Source organism: Capsicum annuum, chromosome 7 (genome assembly GCF_002878395.1).
Source record: "Capsicum annuum cultivar UCD-10X-F1 chromosome 7, UCD10Xv1.1, whole genome shotgun sequence".
NCBI lineage: Eukaryota > Viridiplantae > Streptophyta > Magnoliopsida > Solanales > Solanaceae > Capsicum > Capsicum annuum.
Genome location: NC_061117.1, coordinates 71,804,867 through 71,831,789, shown reverse-complemented (window position 1 = coordinate 71,831,789; position 26,923 = coordinate 71,804,867).

Here is a 26,923-nt window from a genome sequence, read left to right as displayed (position 1 = left end):
GGTGTGAGTTCAAATTTTCTTGTATAGTTTGGGGTGGAAACGATGTCTTTTCCCGTGTTTTATACCATAGGTTCAGAAGTACAAGCTCCAGAGCATCAGTAGCATTCCAGTATCAGCAGTCAGAGTTAGTAGTGAGTCCTCATCCTTCGAGGACATGACCATCACTTTATTATCTCATTAATTAATTTATTTTAGTAGTTGGAGTTTGTTGGGGACATGCCCCATCAACTCTTTGTTCATACAGTTCAGTCAGTTAGAGGCTTTTCAGATTAGCATGTTTAGACAGTTATTTCAGTTGTTTTGGGTATTTCATACCCCTCCATATGTTATGTTTTATCAGTTATGTTACATTTTTGAACCTTATGGCCTTTTAGCCTTTATTTCCACATTTATACAGTATATTATCCAGTGTCCAAGTACAAATATCAGTGCTGGGTTATCTAATGATCCTTCGAGGTCATGAGCACCGTGTAGCATTCCGGGTACTAGATTTGGGGTGTTACAATTTTTGATTGTTAGTTTTAATTCATGGTTGATAATGTTGGGTTTCACTAGTACTTGATTGTTAAATTTGAAATTATGTGTGAAATCCCCAATTCCCCTAAATCCCACATCATTCTTGAAAGAGGGATACGGGTAACAAGTATTTGTGAACAATAATTTAGATGTTAGCTTATTCATTTACTTTATCTTAGAGATAAGGATGGATTATGGATTTTCTATGTCTTGGGCACCTTCCTAAAAATAGGGATGCCCAATTGATGTTTTGGGTTGATTTTCTTGCCACACCCATGAGGTATTCCAAAGAATCCATGGGTGGTATTTTTGATGTCTGGTTGAAAGACTAACACCAAAAACCCTAACCTAGCCTACCCATATATTCATTGACTAGGATTTAAACGTGACTCTCATGTATCCATACATTATTTTCCCCTGGGAAAACATATTCCCAAGACTATTCTCCTATTGGAATTTTATCTAAAGGTGTAGCTTCAAATTGGTAGATCAAGTAGATTTTGTTTAAAAATTATTTCAGACCATACACCTCCCCTAATTTTAATTTATGTCAAACTTATGTTTATATTGCAGGTAAACACTTAGTAGCTCTCAACATACATAGGATTCAAAAACTAGTAACACTCTTTATGGATTTGACCCCAAATCAAGATGGGTTATTATATTGACAATGATCGTCCTACACCAAAACAATGTTATAGGTGATCATGATCAAAATGGCGCTGTTGCCAGAGAGTGAAACATAATTTTCGTTTGTGTGGTGTTGATAGTAACTTTAGGTTCACCCATGGTGTCGTATTTCACTTTTGTTGTTCTGTTTGCCATTTGATTAGGTGATTATTATTTCTTCCAAATAACTATGAGTCAAGAAGGGACTATCCACGACTCATCATATGAAACATGTTAAAGTTATGGATTATCTTGGTGACAGGGAGCATGCTTGTGCCATCCATTTTCCCCCTACCGAAGGAAATAGAGTATTTTATATCACAAGTTTCATATGAAGGGTTTGTTCGAGGGTCAACCGCATGAAGATTCCAAACTCCATATGAGGAGTTTTGTAGAAATACGTTCACCATTTGATGTTGCTCATATCTCACAAGAGTCCATACGGTTACAGCTCTTTCTATTCTCTCTGATAACCAATTGGTGATATCTCAGTCATGTCAGTCAGGTTCTGCTGGTGTTGCTGTGAGTTCTTCTGAGGCTACTAGAGTTGCCCAGTTTATAAGGTTGTGATGTTGGGTGTATTTATGCATTCTAACGTTGCTATTCTAGCCCTTTTAGCCTTGTTTTTAGGATGATTGGTATGCTATATGTGTTGATATTGATATAAATATGCATCTAAGTGTCCAAGAATGTACTTACAATATTTAAAGAGGTTTTCACACAAATTTTTAATCAATTTGAGCATTTAAAGGTCATGCGAGAAAACTAGTGTTACTAGCTTGAGCTATGTGCTTGTCTCATCTATCACGTTAGATTCTCTTGTGCTAATGAGTTTCTAGGGTCATTATTATGTATGTATATGGGAAACAATTTATATGGAAGGTACAAAGTTTAATTGGATTAAGTCAAAAGTTGAAATAATGAGGGTCTTATCTCACTACTTGTGTATTTGACCCCAACTTAAGTTGGGTTATTATATTGACACGATCATCCTACACCAAAACAATGGTATAGGTGAGCATGATCAAGTGCATGTCCCTTCCAAGGATATTTCTTTCATTGTTTTGTATTCCCTTGGCTCGTCCATCTATCCATGACCCAATATGAGTGTGAACTTCAACAAATAACACCCTGTTGATGGTGATAAGACTTCTTCAACTACCTCCCATTTCATAAACAATCCTAGGATCGTTTGGAGCTCCCAAGCTTGGATTCTAGTAAATGGCTTAGAGCTAATCTGGATTGTATCAGGAATTATGCCAATCATCCCCTAACACCAGAAATACCAGAAGTCAACCACGAGGAAGAGTAAAATGTTTTAATCACAGAAAAATAAATATTTTTGACAAATTACCAAAAAAATAGGTCATTACATCATCCACCACTAAGAATATAGTTCGTCCTTAAACTAAAGGAAATTGAAATACCTGAATTAGCAAAAAGCTAAGGATAACTGCTACGTATAATAGAGTCGACCACTTGCGTAGACTCATCAACAGGTCGATTCATCTACTAGACTATCTCAAGAACTCAACCGTCTAACATACCTAGATAGAATGGAGATGGGTTCCTTAAAAAATACAATCGCTCATCTTGAACTAAATCCTAATGAATGACATAAGACTCATCTGAAGGGTACTGCCGTAGCATACAAATATGAAAAACTTGATGAACAACTGATAAATTTGAGGTAATGCTAAATCATAATCCACCTCCCCAATAGTACGAAAGATCTCAAAAGGTCAAATAAACCTAAGGGCCAAGCTTGACCCTTTCCCCAAACCTCACCACTCCCTTCACTAGCGATACATAAAGTAAGACACAACACTAACACTAAATCTTAAGGCAGGAAGTCTACAATTTGCATAACACTTCTTCTACTCCGAGTTTCTCAAAGTCTAACCTGAATAACCCAAAATATATCACAAGACTCATCTATCAAGTCTATGCCTCGACGTCTAATCTCAAAAACTTCAAACCAACCAACTGGACAGAGACAACGCCTTCCATACAAAGCCTAAAAAAGAGCCATCTCAATATTGGAATAGATATTATTATAAACAAACTCTGCCAAAGTAGATGATGCTCCCACTGGCCTCTAAAATCCACGACACAATCACGGAGCACATCCTCCAAAACATAGATAGTGCACTTTGACTGTCCATCAGTCTGGTGGTGAAAAATTATGCTAAGATCAACTCGACTGCCCAACTCCTTCTGTAAAGTATTCTGAAATTTAGATGTGAACACTGAACTTCGATTTGAGATGATTGACACTGGCACACCATGAGGATGAACTACCTCATGATAACCCAAACACTATCAGAACCATGAGAAGTATGAGGCAACCTAGTCACAAAGTCTATAGTGATTTTTTCCAATTCTACTCGGGAATGGGTTACCTTTGAAGCAAACTACCAGGTTTCAAATGCTCGGCCTTCACGTACTGGTAATATAGGCAACGAGCTACAAAATCCGCTACATTTTTCCTCATACCACCCCACTAGTAATACAATCTCAAATCATAATACATCTTAGTCACTCACCGATGGATGGAATACCTTGAACAATGAACCTCTTTCAAAATAAATTTAGTCTGGTCGCCTACTCTCAACACATAAATTTGGCAACTAGTTCTCAAGATACAATTTGTACAAAGCGAGGATTCCTTATCCCCACCACTCATTACCTTATTGTGCTCTCAACCCAACATCATCAAACTGATGAGCCAAAAGCTGCTCCATTAAGTAAGACTAAGCCTCCGTGAATGCCAAAACACACCCAAGTATCAAAATATCAAGCCTAGCGATCTAGTTATCCAAAGGCTGAACCTCTAATGCCAAATACTACCTTTGGCTGAATTAACCAGCTGAACTATCAATCAAGAAAACTGATGACCTTCACAGACTAAATCCTTCTTATCCTCCTAAAAATGGGCAATGCTTCCCATAGACAACCTGCTAAGGGAATCAACCATAACATTGGCCTTAGCCAAGCGATCCAACATACTCATATCATTGTCTTTCAACAACTCAAGCAGCCATCTCTGATGAATATTTAGGTCTTTCTAGGTAAACATATATTGTAAACTTTTGTGATCAGTAAATACATCAACATGAATCCCATTAAGGTAATGCCTCCAAATCTTTAAGGCAAAGACACTTGCTGCCAACTCCAGTTCATAAGTTGGGTAATTCTTCTCTAAAGTTTAAAATGTCTAGAGGCATAGTATATGACCTTACCTCACTGTATTCACACACACCCAAGTCCAACCATTGAATCATCACAATAAACTAAAAACCTATATAAACCCTCAAGTAGGGTTAATACTAGAGCGAAAGTAAGTCGAATATTCAACTCTTCAAAATTCTTCACACGGGAATATGACCACTAAAATTTGACTTTCTTCTGAGTCAGTCTAGATATGGTAGAAGTAATAAAAGAAAATCACTCAATAAACCCTCTGTAGTAATCGATTAATCCCAATAAACTCCTAATATCAAATGGACGGATGGGTCTAGGCCAGTTCCTTACTGCTTTGGTTTTTTGAGGATTAACCCTAATGCTATCACCAAAAATGGTGATACCAAGAAAAGATATAGATTTCAACTAGAATTTACACTTGCTAAACTTGGCAAATAAATGGTGTTCTTTCAGGGTCTACAAAACAATTCTCAAATGGTATGCATGATTACTTTCACTATGGGAATAAACAAGGATGTCATCTAAAAAGACTAACAAATAGGTCCAGGTACTACATGAACACTTTGTTCATCAAGTCAATAAAAGTTTCGAGAGCATTTGTTAGTACAAGAGACATAACTACAAATTTGAAGTGACCATATAGAGTTTTGAAGGTTGTCTTTAGAATGTCATATTCATTGACACTTAGCTGATGATAGCCGGATCTGAGGTCTCTCTTAGAAAAATAATTTGCACCCTGAAGTTGAATGAACAAGTCTTCAATCCTTGAGAGAGGATACTTATTATTGATTATGACTTTGTTCAACAAATAGTAGTCCATGCACATTCTAAGAAAATGTCTTTCTTGCACACGAATAGGACTGGGGCACCCTACGGAGAATACTAGGCTTGATGAAACCCTTGTCTAGAAGATCTTTTAACTATTCTTTTAATTTCTTAAGCTCAGCATGAGCCATTCTGTAAGGTGGGATCGAAATAGGATAGATATCTGGAAGGTGGTCTATTCCGAAGTCAATTTCCCTTTCAGGAGAAACTTTGGGAGATTTTCAAGAAATACTTCAGGAAGCATATTTACTATTAGAATTGATTCAAGACTTAGGGTTTCGAAACTTGAGTCCTTGACTTGAACAAAATGATAGAAACAACCCTTAGAGATCATCTTCATTTCCTTAAGGTAAGAGACAAATAGTTCGATAGGCACCGAAGTACTACCCCTCAATTCTATAACTGGATAATTAAGGAATTGGAACTAAACGATTCTATTTCTACGATCAACTATGGCATAGAAAGAGTGGAGCCAATCTATGTTAAGAATGACATCGAAATCAGTCATATCTAATTCTACAAGGTCTATTGGGTAAACTTTATGGAACACTTGACTAGGCAATTTTTGTATACCCATCTAGCTATGGAACTACCTACTAGAGTAGATCCAGAGAAGGGTTCTTAAGAATTTCAGGACTGACGCCAAAGTCTATCTCTATATAGGGAGTTATAAAAGAAATTGAGGATCTATGGCCTAATAAGGCATAAACATAAGAGTGAAAGACTTGTAACATACCAGTAACCATATCAGGAGAACTTTCTTGATCCTGATAAGTTTAGAGGGCATAAAGTCGATTCTGACATTGCCCACTTGTGGCATTGGAGGTGGAGCCCTGTTGAGTCGGGCGACCTGCTGGAGCTGAACAGAAATTAACCTGACCTTATTACTGAAAATCCTTATCTTCTAGGAAACCACTGGGCAATCCCTGATTCTGTATCCTGACTTTCAACACCTAAAACACGTATAATTGTCTTCTATGAAGACTGGATTTGTGCGGCCCCTATTCACTTGACCCTGGAACTTAGATCCTAGCGCTCTGTCACTATTATCCTATCTGAATTTAGGCACTGAATCACTCATAGAAGATGGGGATGGAGATGAAGATTTCTGGTGGAATTGGGAATGATTACTGCCTTTTGTCCTCTACCGAGAAAAGTTAAAACTGGCAGATCTAGCCCTCTTATTCTCCCTTTTCTTTTTTGAGTTTCTCTTCTTCAATCTACTGAGCATGAACAATCAGCATAGTGAGATCCATCTCCTTAATCAACATCATTGTTCTGTACTCTTTGACCATATCTTTAGAAACTCCCATCACAAACTTACTCATTCTGGCCCTAGCATCTTCCACTGTAGTCAGTGCATACCTCGCAAACTAGCTAAAATTAAGTGAATACTCCTTCACACTCATGTTACCCAGCTTTATATTTATAAACTCCGACACCCTTTCCTTTCTCAACTCGAGTGGGAAGAACCTATCCAAGAAATTAGTTGTTAACTCATCCCACTTCACAGGCCCTACATCGGTACCTCTATCCCCCTTTCACTGCTTAGCCTAAGTATGAGCTACTCCTTGTAGCTTGTAAACAGCTAAGTCAGCACTCTCACTAGGAGTGACACACATGATATTTGTTACTTTCTACACACAATCCAAAAACTCTTATTGATCCTCCTCAGACTTAGATACAGAGAATATCAGAGAGTAGATCCAAGTCAAATTCCAAATTCTAGTTTTTCCTATATTAGCTATGGTGTTTTCATGGAAACGGCCTGCTGGTTATTTTGAGCAGTAATGGATTGGGCTAGTACTATGAAGGCAGACCTGAATTTGCCATGAGAGACTTTCTCATTCAGAGGGCTTTCTTGAATAGGTAGCGGTGCAGGTTGGTCCCCGTTCCTTCTTCTATTATCCTTCTTGTAGGAATTTTTCTATAAACAGATATAGAATGAGTTAGCAAAGGGAAATTTAATGGAGCTCACATTCATCGTATGATATGAAAAATGAAATAGGAGAAACTTTCCTAAAACGTCTCAAATCCTCTTACTCATAAGTGTGTGGAGCTTCATGCCCATGAACAAGACTCTACTTGAAGCGATTTTTAGACAGCATGGGACACTTTAAAACTTGTGCTCTAATACGAGTTTGTCACGACTTGAGACTACCCTCTAGTTGACACGGTGCATAAGGCCACAAGTGTTACCAACCTAACCCATAAACTGACACGTCATAGATACTGAAAGGAATATAATAAAATATTGTACGAAAGTCATTTAATGAAATATCTAAATAATAGAATCTATAAAAAGAGAGGTTTGAGAGCTTCGTTGAAAAATTTAACAAACTATCTAAAAGCCTCTAAGCATAATGAATTGTTGGGATAGGTCTCCAACTAACTCTGACTACTGAAATAAAATGAACTGAAATAATGGAAAGCATGATAAATAATATAACTAGTCCTCAGCTAATAAGGACTCACCAATGCAATAACTAAGTGATACAGGAATGGACTACGTGCGATCTGGGATCTAAGCATCTAAAACTATGTTATAAGACAATATAATGAAAAAAAGAGTATGCGGTCAGTACTTTGAATGTACTGGTATGCAGGATAGGGACTAGCTGATATACATATAGATAATAGCATGAATGAATGAATCTATAAAATTAATACAAGACCAAGTACAAACATGTACTGAAAGATATGAATAAATGACATATGGACATTTGGTCATGTAAACCTTAACTAAAATAATCTTAATACTGAAATAAAACTATGGGAGTTAAATTTAATCGACATGCCCCAATCTGACCTAATCGAGTTCCAACCTCTAACCTCAATTTAAAGGGTGTCATTACCTTGCGAAGGGTACCAACACTAGCTGTGTGGATCCACTAAACTGTGTCCCAAAGGACTAAGGTGTCAGTCCTATACTGGTGAGTGGCCTCTACAAGAGTGTCAGTCCTAAATAGGCAGGTGACTTCTCATAACCTACGATGGCAATGTAGTTTAAGAACTCAGGGACTCTACTAAAGGTCTTAGTCCTCTACTGGCGGGTGAACCTTCATCCCTAGGATTGCTTAGTGCTAAGTCCTATTCCTAACTAAAATGACATGGGTACTGATAAAAGTTTAACATGATTCATAATTGATAAATGCTCAACATGAATATCATAATCTAAATATAGTGATGCAATCATGATTTGAATGACTTGTGACTTGAAAGCCCTAAATATGCATGAATATCTAGGTACAAAGTTTTCACAACCCACCAGCACTGAATAATGCAAACTAATTATGGTGATTATGGAACTGGCCATGGTATGGAAAATCATGAATAACATTCAATACTTCAATAACTGGCCATGATATAGACATGAGCATTATCAAACATATGGAAACACAATATCTCATGAGGGAGTGTATTTTTATGGTTTAGAATTGAAACAATTGAGAGAAGATTCATTAAATTATAGAGATTCATTAAATTATAGATACTTTAGAACCACATAAAAGAGGATAGAGTTTTACATTGAGGATAAAGAGAGTTTCTTGGGACTAAGTGTGCAGAAGGGACCTACTAATGAATATCCCACATACCTGGTAGTAAGAGCCTTAGGAAATTACTTGGAATTGATGTTTCCCTTGAGAAACCTTAGTATGTTTGAAAAAGATGGGAAAATCGCCTCTTTCATATCTTATGGGTGGAATACAGTTAACTGATGAATTTGGTGCTTTGGAGCTTTTATACCACCTTTGGAAAGCAAAAATCACATCGATTTGTCTTTTAAGGGAGTGGTAAAAGACATACAACTCCTTGGGAAGACGTGCATGAAAACCCACTCCCAGTCAATACGACTCATCTCATGACTCATTATGAGTTGTAACCTAGGATATTGTAATCCTGGTTTCATTCTGTTCTGACTAAAACTTTCCACCTAACAACTCATTATGACTGACTACGAGTCATTGGGTAAATTCGTAGTGTGAGGCTGAGTCCCTGGATCATACACTAGTCAGGCTACGGGTCCACACAACGACTTGTAAGGTCTGACTATGAGTCATATGTTGGACTCATAACCACTAGAAAGGATTCTTGGTTGAACACTTTTGAGACTACGAGTCCCTCTCAATGACTTATAATGTCTGATTACGTATTATGGAGAGAAGTCGTGGTCACTGGTAGTTGACAAACTCCTGGAGGAAAAATTTCCCTTACATTTTTCCAGTATGGGAACCTTAGTATTGTCACTACGACTTCTTTTAATGACTCGGAAGGTCTGGCTACGGGTCATCAAGTGAGTTGTGATCACTGGTAGTTGACAACTCCTGGAGGAAAAATTTCCCTTACGTTTTTCCACGATGCCGGATCGAGGTAAGACTTGTGGTATTGGAAAGCTAATTAAATGGCCAATCGCTTAGAGTTTAGAACAAAAAAATCAGGGTATTATGAAAACCCAAACCCTCCTTAGGCAAAGTCAAGATAGGAGTTGAAGCCAACAAATCCTTAAGCTTTTGAAAGCTCCCCTCACAAGCATCAGACCACTGAAAAGAAATCTTCTTCTTAGTCAACTTGGTCAATGGAGCTGCAATAGATGAAAATCCCTCAACAAAACATCGATAGTAGCCTGCTAAACTAATGAAACTCCAAATCTTGATAGGAGAAGTAGGTCTAGCCCAATCATGAACCGCTGCAATCTTTGTCGGATCGACCATAACACTATCCTTGGTCACCACATAAAAAAGAAAGAAGCATACTCCAACCAAAACACACACAAGGAGAACTTAACATGCAACTTCTCATCCCTCAACCTCTAAAGAACAACCCGTAAATATTCCTCATGATCGGCCTCACTCTTTGAATAAACTAAGATATCAGCTATATACACAATGACAAAAGGATCAGATATGATCGACAAACCCAGTTCATCAACTCCATGAACAAGGCTATGGCATTGGTCAAGTCTAAAGACGTGACAAAGAACTCATAATGATCGTATTGAGTCCAAAAAGCTATCTTTGGAATATCAGAAGTTGTAATCCTGAACTGGTGTTACCCAGACCTCAAATCAATCCTTGAGAACACTGAAGCACCCTGAAGCTAGTCAAACATATTATCAATACAAGAAAAGAGGAAATTTATTCTTAATTGTCACCTTGTTCAACAATCGGTAATCAATACACATATGCGTAGACCCATACTTTTACTTAATAAACAAGATAGACGTACCCTAAGGCGATACACTAGGTCAGATAAGTACCTTAACCAACAACTCTTATAATTGATCTTTTAATTCCTTCAACTCTATTTGGTCCATCCTATAAGGAGGAATAGAAATGGGCTACTATCTAGCTCGACATCAATAGCAAAGTCACTATAACAATCCAGAGTCATACCAAAAAAATCTATAGGGAAAACATCCATGAGCTCGCGGACAACACAAACAGAATCCAAAAAATAAGAGAAAGCAACACTAGTATCACAAATATGGGTCAAATAAGAAAAACATTCCCTCTTTGCCCAACGACGAGCCTATAGGAAAGATATGACTCTCTTGGGAATCAAATAAAGCACACCCTTCCAAGCTATACCTGGCATGCCTGACGAAACTAATGTCATAGTCTTAGCATAACAATCCAGGACAGTATGATAAGGAGCTAACCAATCCATACCCAAGAAGATATCAAACCTTTCATATCAAGGATAATCATATCTACCTAAGTCTCATGTCTAGCAAATGTCATACCAGAAGATTGGTGCACTCGATCCACCACTAAAGAATATTCTATAGGGATAGATACATGTATAAGTAAATCAAGTGTCTCACAAGAAGAATTAAAACCATAAGCAAAATATACAGACACTATTATGACCCAAACTAGGGCTTGTTCGTGATGGGCATCCCAAGTCCACTGAGGACTGGAGACCGCCCCTTAAGCCAATTCCATTACAACCAAGAACACCTAGCAACGGCTGAATACCAATAAAACATAAAATATAATAATAAATAAAAATGAATCAATATTTGATAAATATCCAAGAATATCTACAATACTTATGTCCACAGTATCCACAAAGCCTCTAACAAAATTGTGAAACAATAAAGTATCGGGACATGCCCCCGACCATAGCCAAAAAAATCTAAAATAAAGTCCAAGACATAAGAAATGAAAACATAAAATGAAGTGTTTCGAGTGTTAGAAGCTCACTACATCAAGTCAACTCATGAACTAACCACAAACACCCAGTCACTGTGTAGGAGGAGTAGAAGTATGGCCAGTTCCTGCATCATATGGGGATACAACTTCTGAAGACGGTTAGCGATTGGAGTACTAGCATGTAACTATAGGATTAGGGATCAAATAATGCCATGATCCATGATATAGAAACCAGTAAAACCAATGCACAACATCACATGCAATACATATATATATATCACATATCGGGAAAGGGAGCAAGGCTTAGCATGAACTTTAAAACTATAACTTGGATAGTGTAGCTTGACTGCCATAAACTACCCATGGTATATATCGGTCCAGTTAAAAACCCCTGGTCGAGCCCCAGTACGTGTTCTCCATAAGAACTAGAGATATCATAGAAGACTGGGGATTCATGTACCCTTAGCCAACTATGATATACGTATAAATATATATGCTTGGAGCATTCCAACGTACCCCACCAGCACATGGTCATCAAGACCAAACCTCACAAACAAAAACATGAGTTTTCAGTATTAGTCGAACTCACACCTTCACGGTTTAGCTATACAACCCTCATTAAGCCCAATTAAAATATTAAACACATAACCCATCAAGCAAATTCTAGGAGTCAATTATAAAAGCATTATTAAGTGGTATCATCATGCCAACTATAGCTTGCAAGAAATGACATTAGGCAACACTTAAGGGATTCCTTCATACTCCATAGACTCCATTATAAAAATCACTTGGGGGATACCTTCGTACCCCATAAGTTTTTTCATAATTCTTTCACTTGGAGGATTCCATCATACTCCACAAGGTTTTCAAAACCATCCTTAACCATTTAACCATTTATACCATGCATTAGTTTCAAGGAATAAGCCAAACCAAATTAGGTGACAAAATCACATTTATTGATAATTTCACAAATAGGTTGATGACACATTATTTCCAAGCCATATACCAAGGAAAAATCATCAAATTAGGGATTAACAATGACCTCTCCATTTAACTATCATTCCCATGCATCCCTCAATGTTCTAAAAATCATAATAAAGAATGAATATTACATAATAAACCATGGAAAATAACTTTAAAGACCAATCATGTCAATATCCCTCAACTACTTCAAAACCCATATCAAAACCATGCATTAATAATCAATTTATGCCATTAAGAAATATAAGTTTAGGGAGAGAGATACATGCCTTACTTGCAAAGAAATTTGAAGAAGGTAACTCCCTTAGGACCCTAGATGATTACCTCCTTACGCCCTAGCTGTAAGTTGAAAAGGAGACTTTGAGGGGGAACGATTGAGGGTAATAAGAAAGAACATCATAGGATGAAACTGATGAAAATAGCCCCTTATAGTGATTAAAAGTCATGCATAGGTGATAGTACCTTCTACCCCTTATCCCTTTATAAAATAGCCCCTTATAGTGATTAAAAATCATGCATGGGTGGCACGGACCTTATCACCAAAGGTCTACCTCAGTGTCACGGACCTTATTGTGGAACATAGCCTTTGTGTCACAGAGGTTAGTCTCCACTATAACCTTTATAGCACACCCATATCACGGAGAATTGCTACTTTCAGAGTCATAAATCACCCAAACCCTATCCAAAAATTTTGAAACTCTTCCAAGTAACCCTTTTAACATCCCCGAACATATTTTTTTCAAAAATCGATATTCCAAGGATGGTATGGCCAAAAATAAATTGCTCAAAATTTAAGGGTGTTACATTATGTCCCCCTTAGGATCATTCATCCTCGAATGATAAGATAGTACACATTTTGCACGAGAATAACCATAGTACACCAGAATCAAAGTATAAATCTAGATAATAACATGAATGAATGGAATTCGTACCTCAAGCATCTTTATCCGTCACATGGAATAGAAATATATACTTAGCCTTTATATCCTCTTCCACTTCCAAAGTGGATTCTTCTATTTTATGGTTTCTCCAAAGGACCGTTACTAATAACACATCTTTAGTCCGCAACCTATGAACTTGTTTGTCCAAGATCTCTACCGGGACCTCTTATTAAGATACGAAATCTGAGATACCAACATTCTCAACATGGACACATAAAACACGAGATGAATAGAACCTAGACTCACAGGAAACTCTAACTCGTAAGCAACACTTCCTACTCTCTTCAGAATTAAATAAGGACCAACATAACAGGGATGGAGCTTTCCCTTATTACAAAAATGCATCACTCTCTTCTTGTGGGACACCTTTTACAATATCCAATCAGCTACATTGAACTTTAACTCCCTTCGCATCACATCTGCATAGGAATTTTGGCGACTTTAGGGAGTCTTAAGACTATCCCGAATCTCCTTCACCTTTTCCCTAGATTGATAGAGTAAATCAAAATTGAATAACCTTGCCTCACCAACTTTAAACCATCCGATGGAGATCTACACCTCCTATAATACAATACCTCAAACGGAGCTATATCAATGCTAGAGTGATAAGTATTATTGTACGCAAACTCTACAAGAGGCAAATGGTCAACCCAACTAACACCAAAGTCAATCACACAAGCTAGAAGCATATCCTCAAAAGTATGAATGATCCTTTCCACTTGTCCATCCATCTAAGGGTAGAAATCAGTACTAAGGGTCACCTTACTCTCCAAAAATCATTGAAATGACCGCCAAAAATGATATGAGAACTGGCTGCCACGACTAGCAATAATGGAAACTGGAGCACCATGCAACTTCATGACCTCCTGAATAAAAAACCTTGTATAATACTGAGCAGAGAATTTAGTCCTTACCGATAAGAAGTAAGCAGACTTAGACATCCTATCCATGATGACCCAAATAGAATCAAACTGGTTTTGAGGCCGCAAAAGACCAATAACAAAATCCATATTTATCACTTCCAATTTCAAAAAAGGAAACACAATTTCTTGAGACAATCAACCAGTCTTCAAGTGTTCAACTTTTACTTAGTGACACACCATACTCTTAGCCATCAAATTAGCTACATCTTTCTTCATGTAATTCTACCAATAAAACTCCTTAAGATCATGATACATTTTAGTTGAACCAAGATAAATTGAATAACTCAACTCATGAGCTTTAGAAAAAATTCTACCTCACAGTCCATCCATATTGGGAACACACAACCTCCCTTGGAACGTCATGATACCATCATCACCAATCTCAAAAGTTATCATCTTCTGCTGACCACATCATCTTTGATTTGAATCAAGATAGGATCCGACAACTACTTCTCCGTTACCTCAGCACTAATAGATGACTTTTCCACCTCTTGCACAAACACACCACCGTACTCAGAATCTAAGAGATGGATACCTGGATTAGCCAAGCGATGAGTAACCTTCACCAAATCATATTTCTCCTCTTCTCCATGAGATAAGCTCCCTATAGATAACCTGCTAAGAGCATCAAAAACCATGTTAGCTTTACCTGGGTGATAATGGAGACTCATGTCATAGTCCTTGAGAAAATCAAGCCATCTACTTTGCCTGAGACTTAACTCCTACTAGGTAAATATATATTGCAGACTCTTATAATCTAAGAAGATATCAACATGGACACCATATAGATAATGACGCCAAATCATCAATGCAAATACCACAACTAATAACTCCAAATCATGAGTTAGACAAATCCTATCATGAACTTTTAACTGTCTAGAAGCATATACTACCACCTTGCCATGTTAGATCAATACATAACTAAGTCCCACATGGGATAATCATAATAAACCACAAAGCCATCACTTTCCTCAAGCGGGGTCAAAACAAGAGCAAAAGTTAATTTATCTTTCAACTTCTCAAAACTATTCTCATAAGCATTGAACTATAGAAACTTCACCTTCTTTTGAGTCAACTTAGTTAAAGGTGCAGCAATTGACGAAAAGCAATTCACAAACCTCTTATAATAACCCGCTAAACCGAAGAAACTTTGAATCACAGTTGAAGTCAAGGGTCTAGGCCACTTCTTAACCACCACAACTTCTGTGGATCCACCATGATCCTTCACTTGAAATAACATGACCTAGAAAAGTAGTAATATTCAACAAAAACTCACACTTAGAAAAGTGAACATATAATTGCTGATCCTTTAATGTTTACAACACAATATAGAGGTAATTTCCATGATATACCTTACTCTTTGAATATATAAAAATATTATCAATAAACACAATCATAAACAAATCCAAAAACTGACAGAATACTTGGTTTTTGAGATCCATAAATGTCGTTGGGGCATTAGTCAAACAAAAGGACATCACCAAGAAGTCAAAATGACCATACTGAGTTTGAAAAGTAGTCTTAGGGATATCCATTTCCATAATCTTCAACTAATGGTAACCCGACTAAAGATCAATCTTGAAAAAAATATTTAGCATCATAAAACTGGTCAAACAAATCATCAATCCTAGGAATAAGTTACATATTCTTTACCATCGCCTTATTCAACTAATAGTAATCAATACACATCCGAAGAGAACCATTCTTCTTACACACAAAGAGAATGGGAGCACCCCACAGAGACACACTAGGGCGGATAAAACCCTTGTTAAGAAATTCCTTCAAATGGTCCTTCAACTCAGTCGAAGCCATTCTATAAGAATGGATAGAGATAGGACGAGTGTCTAAAATAAAATTATTCCTAAAATCAATTTATTATTGGGTAGACCACTAGGAATGTCATTAGGGAAAATATCCGAAAACTCTATAACCATAGAAACAGATTATAAAGAAGGACCCTCTTAGTTAGAATCTTTAACCCAAACAAAATGATAAAGACACCCCTTGGAAATAAATTTTGGGGCTCTAAGATATGGTATGAACCTCTCCTTAGGTACTATAGAAGTCTCTTCCTACTCAATAACTGGCTCATTAGGGAATTTAAAGATGACCTTATAGGTCCGATAGTCTAAAGAGGCATAACACGAGTACAACCAATCCATCCCCAGAATAATATCAAAATATAGCTTGTCTAATTCAAATAGATTCACCAAAGTTTCCCTACCACCAACAGATACCACAAAACCCAGATATAGCCTCCTAGCAACCACAGATTTACCCACTTGGGTGGAAATAGAAAAGTGATCTGAAATACACTTACGATTTCATATTGTTTTCTTACAGTTGGGCACACTTTTCCCACTTTTAATCATCATCGTGTCACGCTAGGGTGGCCATCACTATAAGCTCACGATGCTGTGTAATCGGAGTGAGTTACTGGAAGTTGACAAATGTCGAATTGACCATTGGTGTGATACAACAGCAACCCCATTTCTACTAATATGCCATCACAGTGACACACTCCTAAGCGTCCTATTTTCCTTATGCGGTCTTATGATTTCTTCGGTCCACTCTAAGCTTTTGCGGTATGTTTTCAATGGATTTCCATCCTTTAAATCATCAATATATCATCATCATCTGCTCAAAAAACATCCTACATCATACTACACCATGAGTTAGTGATCAACACAACACGATATCAAGAATGATGGACTAGAAAGCGAGCAAAGACTAGGTAAATTCACATTGATCTACAACTCATTATTTCAACTCTTGACTTAATCCACTTGAACTTTGGACCTTAAACATAAGTTTTTTCCCATATATATACATAATAAAGATTCTAGAACTCATTATCCCAAAAGAATCCAACGCGATAGACTAGATAAGCATGTAGCTCAAGCTAGTAACATTAGTTTTCTCAGTTGACCTTTAAATGCTTAAATTGATTACAAACTTGTGTGAAAACCTCTTTAAACACTGTAAGTACATACTTCGACACTTAGATGCACATTTATATCATTATCAACACATATAAAAGATGAATCATCCTCAAAATAAGGCTAAAAGGGCTAGAATAGCAATGTTAGAATTCATAAATACACAAAACATCACCTCCCCACACTTAAAGCCTTGTTCGTCCTCGAACAACTATTAACTATAAACACCATAGACTGAAGAGACTGCACACTTCCACTACAAGCAAGAAACTCAAGCTAGTACTACAATAACTACACAGAATGCAAGTTTCTACACTAAGCATGTTACATACACATTTGACAGTTCAAGAATACTACTTCAAAATATCCTAGCCTCAATAATTGACTCCACAAGTGGCAAAATCTCACAATTCATCAATAAAATCCATCACATGAGTCACCCACATTCATCAAAACATGTGCCCTTACAACATAAGAGTTACCCAATATTACTCACAATAATGCAATGCATAACACAATGGGTACAAGAATAAAGTTTTGCTCACTCTCACAAGGAATTCATAAGTTACACATAATGAACCATTGGCTTGCCCTTAGTGTAGTACTCCACTAATATCAAAACGTTAATCTTATGATTAAATAGGTCTTTTTGGGGTTGTAATGCAGGCTAAGGGATGGGTAGGAACTATTTTGGAATAGTGAATATTTTCCCTAAGATCTTTAATGCACTACATTATGCAATTAAGACCACTCTTCAACAACTAAATTACACTATTTTACCTGTCCCATTCTTTTTTTTCACCCTATATCATTAAGCTCATTTACATACATTATAGTGGGAGGATTCTAAACAAAACTCATTAAATTTGAATAAAGTTTAATTTTTTTCATTACTCAACTCCTCACCATAACACATAAAAACCAATAACTATCAATTAGGGCTTCAATTTCCCCTTTTTCTTCTTCAATTTCAAACTCCTAACTCAATTAATTTTTTATTAAAGCGCCTAGGAACTTTTTGGATCAAATTAAGGTCTATCAAAGAAGGGATTAGTATACTTATAAGGCTGCCAAAGAAAAGTTAAATGCTCAATAGGGCTTACTAGGATTATGCACAAAGGGTAGGTCAAATAGAAGGTAAAAAAAGGGCTATCAAAGAAACTCCTAAATCATATCCTACACCCACACTCTTTATTTTTCCTTATGCACACACCAGGAAAGTTTTATACATCATATACAATAAGGAATATATAACACCTCACACGTACATGGCACATTCTTGACTAACATAGGATTATCATAGACTTTCAACCAACAATAGCATGAATTCAAATTTGAAGCCACAAGAACAAGAGTCACAAACATGAGCCTAAAAGTAGTAATTCACATCAATCAACATGCTTTTACAAATAAAACACTTGCACCATGTAATAAAAAATAGCACCAATAAGAATATCTTACACAAAAAATTTAAATTGAGCCTAAAATTAGGAATTTCCCCACCCGACATTTAAAAAGTTATTTTATCCCCAAAGTGAACTTCAAAGTAGGAGATAAAAATAATCCCTAAGGCCTCTAGGCCTAGGTAGGAACATCTTTATATAACAAGAAGGTTTGGGGATCCCACACTCTGTCTTTGACATGCTCTTTAGCTCAAGTTTTTGGTACCTAAACTTCCTATTAACCTGCGAATCGATAAAAAAAAACTACATGAAATAAAAACTAAAAAGTAAAAAATAAAACTTACCTATTTAACTTGGGTTGCCTCCCAAGAAGCGCCTAATTTAGTATAGCGGCACGACCCAACTACGACTTAGTCATTCTCTTTCCTTTTTTTTCTCACACTTATTCTCCATCTTCTTATTTTTTTCACCCCTCTTGGGTGTGAACTCTCAAGGACAATATATTTTTCAACTTTATCCTTTTTAGGCTCATCAATTTACATTATGTCAGGCTAGGGTAGTTGTGGCTTAGGCAGCTCAATGAAGTAGTCCAAAGAGGTCTTTGGCAGACTAAGCACCCCATTTTTATCCCCTTCAATTATGGTAATCATTTATAAGTCCTTGTAGTGGTATAGTTTGTTAAGTGCTTTGTAAACTTTAAATACTACCTCTCTATCCTCCAACCTCATTGTAAGTGTACCTTCTCTAACATTAAACAAAGATCTTCTGGTTGCTAAAAATAGATGCCTCGAAATGATTGGTACCTATTCATCTGCCTGAAAATCTAAAATAATAAAGTCAGCAAGAATAAGAAATTTACCAACCTTTATGAGGACATCTTCAATAATTCCTTCCGGGAAAGCAATGACCCCATTCGCCAATTGCAATAGTACAGGGCTTGGTCTAGAATTCCCTAAGTCCAAAGTGTTGAAAAAGGAGAGAGGCATCAAGTTGACACTTTCCCCTAAGTTACTCAGTGCATGGACCACTTTACTAATCCCAATTTGAATAGAGAGAGTAAACTTCCCCGGATCCTATAGTTTTTTAAGGATTATCTATGTCACCACAGAGCTACACTGCTCAGTAAGTGTTATCGCTTATACATCCTATAGCTTTACCTTATTATCAACCACATCCCTCAAATACTTAGCATACTTAGGTATACCCTACAAAATATCTAGAAAAGGTAAGCTAATGTGAAGCTTTCTAAACGTGTCATAGGACTTCTTAAAATAGGCATTCTCCTTTGCTTTTCTATGCTTGTGTGGGAAATAAAGTTGTGGCATCTACTTCTCCACCTCTGCAATAATTTTTCCTTTCGAGTACTTAGACTTTATCAAGTTTTCAGCAACTTTTATAGATACCTGTAGGAGATTTAAATCTGCATCTACCTCCTTAGTTGCCTTTGGAGATTCTTCATTTAGCTCTTTACCACTCCTCAAAGTGATTGCCATTACATATTTTGGATTTTCTATATCTACTGGCAAACCACCTTGAGGCCTGGTATTTAGTGTCTGTTGGAACTGCTACAACTATAACTCTAACCTTTTTATGGCTGTTTGCTGATTTTTTACTTCTGCCTATTAACTTTTCATATTCGTATCTATTTGTGCTTGACCATCTAAGAGTTGTTTTATCATCTTCTCCACGTTACTAGTTGACTGATTTGGTGGAGCCTATTACTGCGGGGCATTTCATGTCTGATTTGTTGGCTGAGTTTGCCACTTCATATTATAGGCGTTACTATAATTAGGCCTTTGAACATTACCCATATATATTACAAATTCTGGATTCACAACACACATAGCTGCTGAATAGCTACTATTACCACAAACTTCACAATAGCCTATAGCTTGTTGGATGCATTGACTGTGGCTGCAGGCTATAATACTCCCAACTTCGAACTGCTTATTGGATTTTTCAATGCAGAGATCTGAGTAGATATGACAGTAAATTGGTCAACCTCCAATACACCTGCAATTCTTTTTGAAGAACTTCTCGAGTTTGAATGCCACTCGGGATTCCCTTAAGCTATACAGTTCAATAAAGTGTACATCTCATTATAAGGTATCTCAACAACTTAACCACCTGTAGTTGAATCTAACAAAATTTTAATATTATGGTCATGATCCTGTACAAAAGTATGAGCAAGTACCTCATTGGATTGTTAATGGTGTGGAGAGTCCCAAAGAAGTGCTCCCAAGCATGATAAATATTCTCATCTGGATTCTATTTGAAACACACAATCTCACTGCAAAGTCTCACAGTCTTACCAGATGGGAAAAATAGGATAAGGAATTATTGAGCCATGTTGTCCTATAATGTGATTGAATTTTCTTGCTACGCATTCAACCACTTTTTTTGCTACACCTAATAGTGAAAAAAAGAATAGTGTACTCCTTATATAATCTACATTCACCCCCATAGGAATAAATTTGCCACTAATTTCAAGGAAATTCTGTAAGTGGACCAATGGGTCTTCATATGTAAGCCCTGCGAACTGTCCACTACTAATTAGAAGTTGTATCATATTCTATTTGAGCTCAAAATTGCCTCCAACTTCCAGCTTCTGAAACTGGGAGGTCAAATTTGGTGGAAGTGGGATTGCCACTTCCCTGACTGTCCTACGGGCTGTTGGTTCTTTAGCCATTAGATTAGGATTTCTTGATCTTCTACGAGTTAAGAAAATACAGGGAATAAGGATTGCTTCTCTCCTACGTTGATGGAAAAGTTGATCAGGCTCAGAGCTTGGTTCAACCAAGTCCTAATCCCTTGCCAGCTTATGTAATACCCTGAAAAATCCAAATCAATATTAGAGCCATGTACCAAGCTCATGCATATTACATCATGGTTCTTTTATAGTTTTATGAGTAATTTGGATGTATATTAAGGCTTCAAATAAGTCCCAGCTATCAGACGAATCAAAACATTCCTTACCGATTGAATTCTTGAGAAAGATATTGGTATAGTCAACTTCAAATGATCATATCTCTCATTATACTTGGAATTTTTGAGCCTATGCCCTATCAAAAGATATATAAGTGAATTATCTTTTCAATGATACAAATTTTTTCTAAATCTGATATCAGAGCAAAAAGTTATTATTATTTTACTCCAGCATGTCGGGCTGGCAACTATGTGACGACAATTTTGACGGTCTGTCAAATTTGTGATGCCTAGTCAAAAATGTCATCAACCTTAGGTAGAATCTTGCTTTTGTGTGACGATATTTTTTATGTCCTGTCACATTTTTGATGCCTTGTCAGAAATGTCGTCAGACTTAGGCAGAAACCATCTATTCCAGCTCCTGTGTGACGATATTTTTGACGGCCTATCACATTTTTGACGCCTTGTCACAAATGTCGTCAGACTTTGGAAGAAACCATCAATTCCAGCTCCTTTGTGATGACATTTTTTATGGCTTGTCACATTTTTAATGCCTTGCCACAAATGTCGTCAGCTATGATTTACAGCAACTGGGAATTTATTTTAGTAAGGGTATTTTGATCTTTTTCCTTCACTTCCCACGACTTATAGCCCTCAAGGATCATATTATCTTCCATTCTCTTTAGTTAAACATCTCAAAAAGCTCACTCAAACACTCTCAACTACAAGATTAGGGTTTCCTCTCAAATTAAAACTCTCAAGAACAAGCCCTAGGGTTTTCATAAAAGAGTCTATTTGAAGGAAATTTCGCCATCAATTTTCACAAATTCTTAATGTAAGGTATGCGTAGTGTCCATACATGGGTCCCTTTTATCCACGGAGCTCAAGAATCATGTTTTAAATTATAAATTGTGATTTCCTTGGTGTTTTATGACTATATTCATGTTAATGATTGTTGTTTGGATTCAAGGTTGTGTCTTGATGTGTTTTCATGAATCATGCGAATAGGTTAGCTGGAAACCCATAAATTTGGGTGGTTCAAGATTTCTAAATTTGTTAAGTACACCTATGCTCAATATTATGTATGCAAGGTGTTTGATAAAATGCTTAGGATGCTAGAAATTCACGTTTACATGGTTCCATGATATCTAAATGACAAGTCCATGTTAGCTATATACTTTAATATAAATTCCATGCTATTTATGTGTTGCTATTGTTGTGGTTTGAAGCACGTATGATAATGGAGATATACTATATGTAAATGAAATATATCCATGCACTCCCTACCATGCTTAAGATGTTGAAGAACTACATGAAGTATAATATCCCCTACTTATGACAATGTGAATTGTGGACTCCAATCTTATGATCAAGTCAGTCATGTTGTGTCAGTTTTCTTTCATAGAGTCCTGAGGGTATTCATACCCAAAAATATAGTTATGTTCCAAGAGCCATGTCATTTTATCACGATACTCCCAGTCAAGCCATGATCTATAGAATTCAGTCAGTCATGTGACTCAGGAAAATCTAGTAACCTCAGTAATCTCAGTAGTTTAGTAATCTCAGTGATATCAGTACTCAGTAATATCTGTAACCTCAATATTCAAAGTTAATCTCAGTAACTTCAGTACTCTCAACCAGTCCTTAGAACTCAGTACATTTCGTCAGTCATCGAAATCCAGTAAACTTAGTTAAGCTCTGCTAAACAATACCACTAGTATCAGTCTAGTTAATCAGTGTCAGTTCAGCTAATCAGTTCAGTTCAGTTATTTAGTTCTGCCTTGTTATTTAGTTCAGTGTCTTTTATATGGGAGTAGGATTCAACACCGAGTGAGCCTAGGGATGGGGACTCACCCGCCAGATTAGGACTGAGATTCTTAGAAGCAATTCCTAAGTTCCAGAACTACGTAGCTAGTGTAGGTACGAGATGTCACCCATTAGATAGGACTGACATACTTAGGGGTCACCCGTTAGCATATTTATATATATAGGATAGATCCTAGGAGTCACCCGCTAGATTAGGACTAACTCTACAGTAGATGTCCTTACTAGTGGTGTGGTACTGACACCCTTCCAGTCAGGGCAGAGATTAGATCCCCGTCATCTTAGCTTGGGGCATGTCGGTCAGATGAATACATCCTACAGTTTTAGTTACAGATTCAGGACTGTCAGATACAGTTAACTCAGTTCAGTAGTACAGATTCAGTACTGTTAGAAATAATCAATCCTTATTATTATAAATAGACTTCAAGATCACCCATTAGAAAAGACTGATCTCAAATTCAGGTACTTCCTATTAAATAGAACTCAGATAGTTCTATCATAACTTAGACTGTCAGATACAATTGCTCAGTATCAATTACATCGGTTAGGCTGATCATCACAGTTATATCAGTTTTCTGAACTTAATTATCAGTCATATTAGTTATCAGAATTCATGATATCAATATTCAACTTTAGGACTGTCAGACAGAGTAAACCAGACCAGTTCTTCATAATTTGATCTATCAAAAATATTCGTTTATCTATTCAGTATCTCAGTATCATTACACTCATGTTATCAATATTCAAACTCAGTAGTCAGTATCTCTACGAGTTCAGTTACAGTTATGTATCCATGTATGTATTCTCACATTCATATTAGTCAGCATTGTTCATGCATATAACCCTTTGCATTTATCCTACCTCACTTGTATACTTAGTACATTCAGACGTATTGATGCATTTTCTCTATGGTGCTTTATTTATGTTACATTTTAGGTTTAGAGGCACGAGCTCCAGATCAGCAGTAGCATTCCAGTGTTCAGAGTTTGCAGTGAGTCCTTCTTATTCAAGGATGATATGATTATTGCTATATTTACTATTCAGTTGCTAGATGGAGTTAGTTGGAGACATGTTCCTTCAACTTCTTATTCAGTTCAGTTAGAGGCTTTTGGATTAGATGTCAGATTAGATATTCAGATCTCATTATTTTCAGTATTTATGACTTATTTTGGTATTGTTATACCTTTTTCAAATATTTTGTTATCAGATGTTTATTCAGTTTAAACCTTATGGCCTTCATGTTCATATTTCCATATTTTATGATGTATTCTGTAGTATACAGGTACAAATATCAATCATAGGTTAGTTTTTGATCCTTTGGGGTCATGAGCACGATGTTGCATTTAGGTTCAGAAAATTGGGGTGTTAAAAACTTGGTATCAGAGCCTAATGTTCAATATTATCCTAGGAAGTCTTAAATCCGTATCTAGTAGAGTCTTGTATATGCATGTGTTGTGCACCACACCTATGTGCAGGAGGCTATGAGATGTTTTAGGAACAGTGTCCCTTCTTTCAGTATTCATGTCGTGCCAGTGAGCAGTCAAATTTGTATAGCTTTTTTTCTCATCCTTGCATCTATTCATGCTATCCAAAATCTCAGTGAATGTAACTATTTCAAGGTAGAACCTCCTAGTAGTTGAAAGTTCAGTTCATCTCATGCATTATGCATTAGTTTCAGACTACCAAAGTTTAGTTATAATCTAGTTCGTAGATGCCCTATGCATTACCCGGTATCTCCGCAAGGTAAGTGTTCTTAGAGGGACATGGCATCCCAAGGGGGAGATACCCCACTTTCTCTTAACGCTCTCATGCCTTAAATCCTTTAATTTCTCCTTGCATAACGAATTCAGTCTAAAATAGAGGGTACTCATAAGTTCACCGTCAAGTTAGACCTCATCTGTAAGTCAAGTATTCAGAGGTTCAGTTCAGTTCATGATGTTTAGTCCATATGTCACATAGCAGAATCAGTTATGTTCTCATGTTTCAGTTCAATCTCAGTGCCTTTACCATTGCATGTTCAGTCACATGTTCGTGAATCAGTTTAGTCATGTATTCATGTATCAAATATACGTGGTTAGCTTATCAGTACTTTCAGTCATGCATTCACGTATCATGTCAGTCATATAATCATGCGTCAGATATGCATAGATTCAACTTATCAGTTAAGCATCAGATATGCATTCTCAGCTACACATGCATCAGATATGCATGTATATTATGATATGGTCAACTTTCAGTCATGTCAATTATGAAATCATGATCAGTCATTCATGCTATATATGCGTCATTTTATCTTTTCTCCCCTCTCAAGCAGTCATTTTTCGAGGATGAATATTTCCAAGGGGGAGATATTGTAATACCCCAAAAAATCCAAACCACTATTAGTGCCATGTACCAAGCTCATTCATAGTACATCATGGTTCTTTTGTAGTTTTATGAGTAAGTTAGATGTATATTAAGGCTTTAAATAATTACCAACTATCAGACGAATCAAAACATTCCTTACCGAATGAATTCTTGAGAAGGATATTGGAATAGTCAAATTCAAATGAGAATATCTCTCATTATAATTGGAATTTTTGAGCCTATAACATATCAAAAGATATATAATTGAATTAGCTTTCCAATGATACCAATTTTGCCTAAATCCGATATCGGAGAAAAAAGTTATTACTTCAGCATGTCGGGCTGGTAACTGTGTGACGACAATTTTGATAGCCTATCACATTTGTGACGCCTTGTCAAAAATGTCGTCAGCCTTAGTCAGAATCTAGGTTCTGTATGACGACATTTTTGATGGCCTATCATATTTTTGATGCTGTGTCACAAATGTCGTCAGACCTAGTCAGAAACCATCAATTCCAGCTCCTATGTGACGACATTTTTGACGGCCTGTGACATTTTTGATGCCTTGTCCCAAATGTCATCAGACTTAGGCAGAAACCATCAATTCCAGCTCCTATGTGATGAGATTTTTTATGGCTTGTCATATTTTTGACGCCTTGCCACAAATGTCGTCAGCTATGATTTTCAGCAACTGGGAATTTATTTTAGTAAGGGTATTTTGATCTTTTTCCTTCACTTCCCACAACTTATAACCCTCAAGAAGCATATTATCTTCCATTCTCTTTAGTTAAACATCTCAAAAAGCTCTCTCATACACTCTCAACTACAAGATTAGGGTTTCCTCTCAAGATCAAAACTCTCAAGAACAAGCCCTAGGGTTTTCGTAGAAGAGCCTATTTCAAGGAAATTTCGCCATTAATTTTTTTGAATTCTTATTCTAAGGTATGCATAGTGTTCATCCATGGGTCCCTTTCATCCATGGAGCTCAAGAATCATGTTTTAAATTGTAAATTGTGATTTCCTTGTTGTTTTATGACTATATTCATGTTAATGATTGTTGTTTGGATTCAAGGTTGTGTCTTGATGTGTTTTTCATGAATCATGTGAATAGGTTAGTTGGAAACCCATAAATTTGGGTGGTTCAAGATTTCTAAATTTATTAAGTACACCTATGCTCAATATTATGTATGCAAGGTGTTTGATAAAATGCTTAGGATGCTAGAAATTCATGTAAACATGAATTTCTAGCATCCTAAGCATTTTATCAAACAC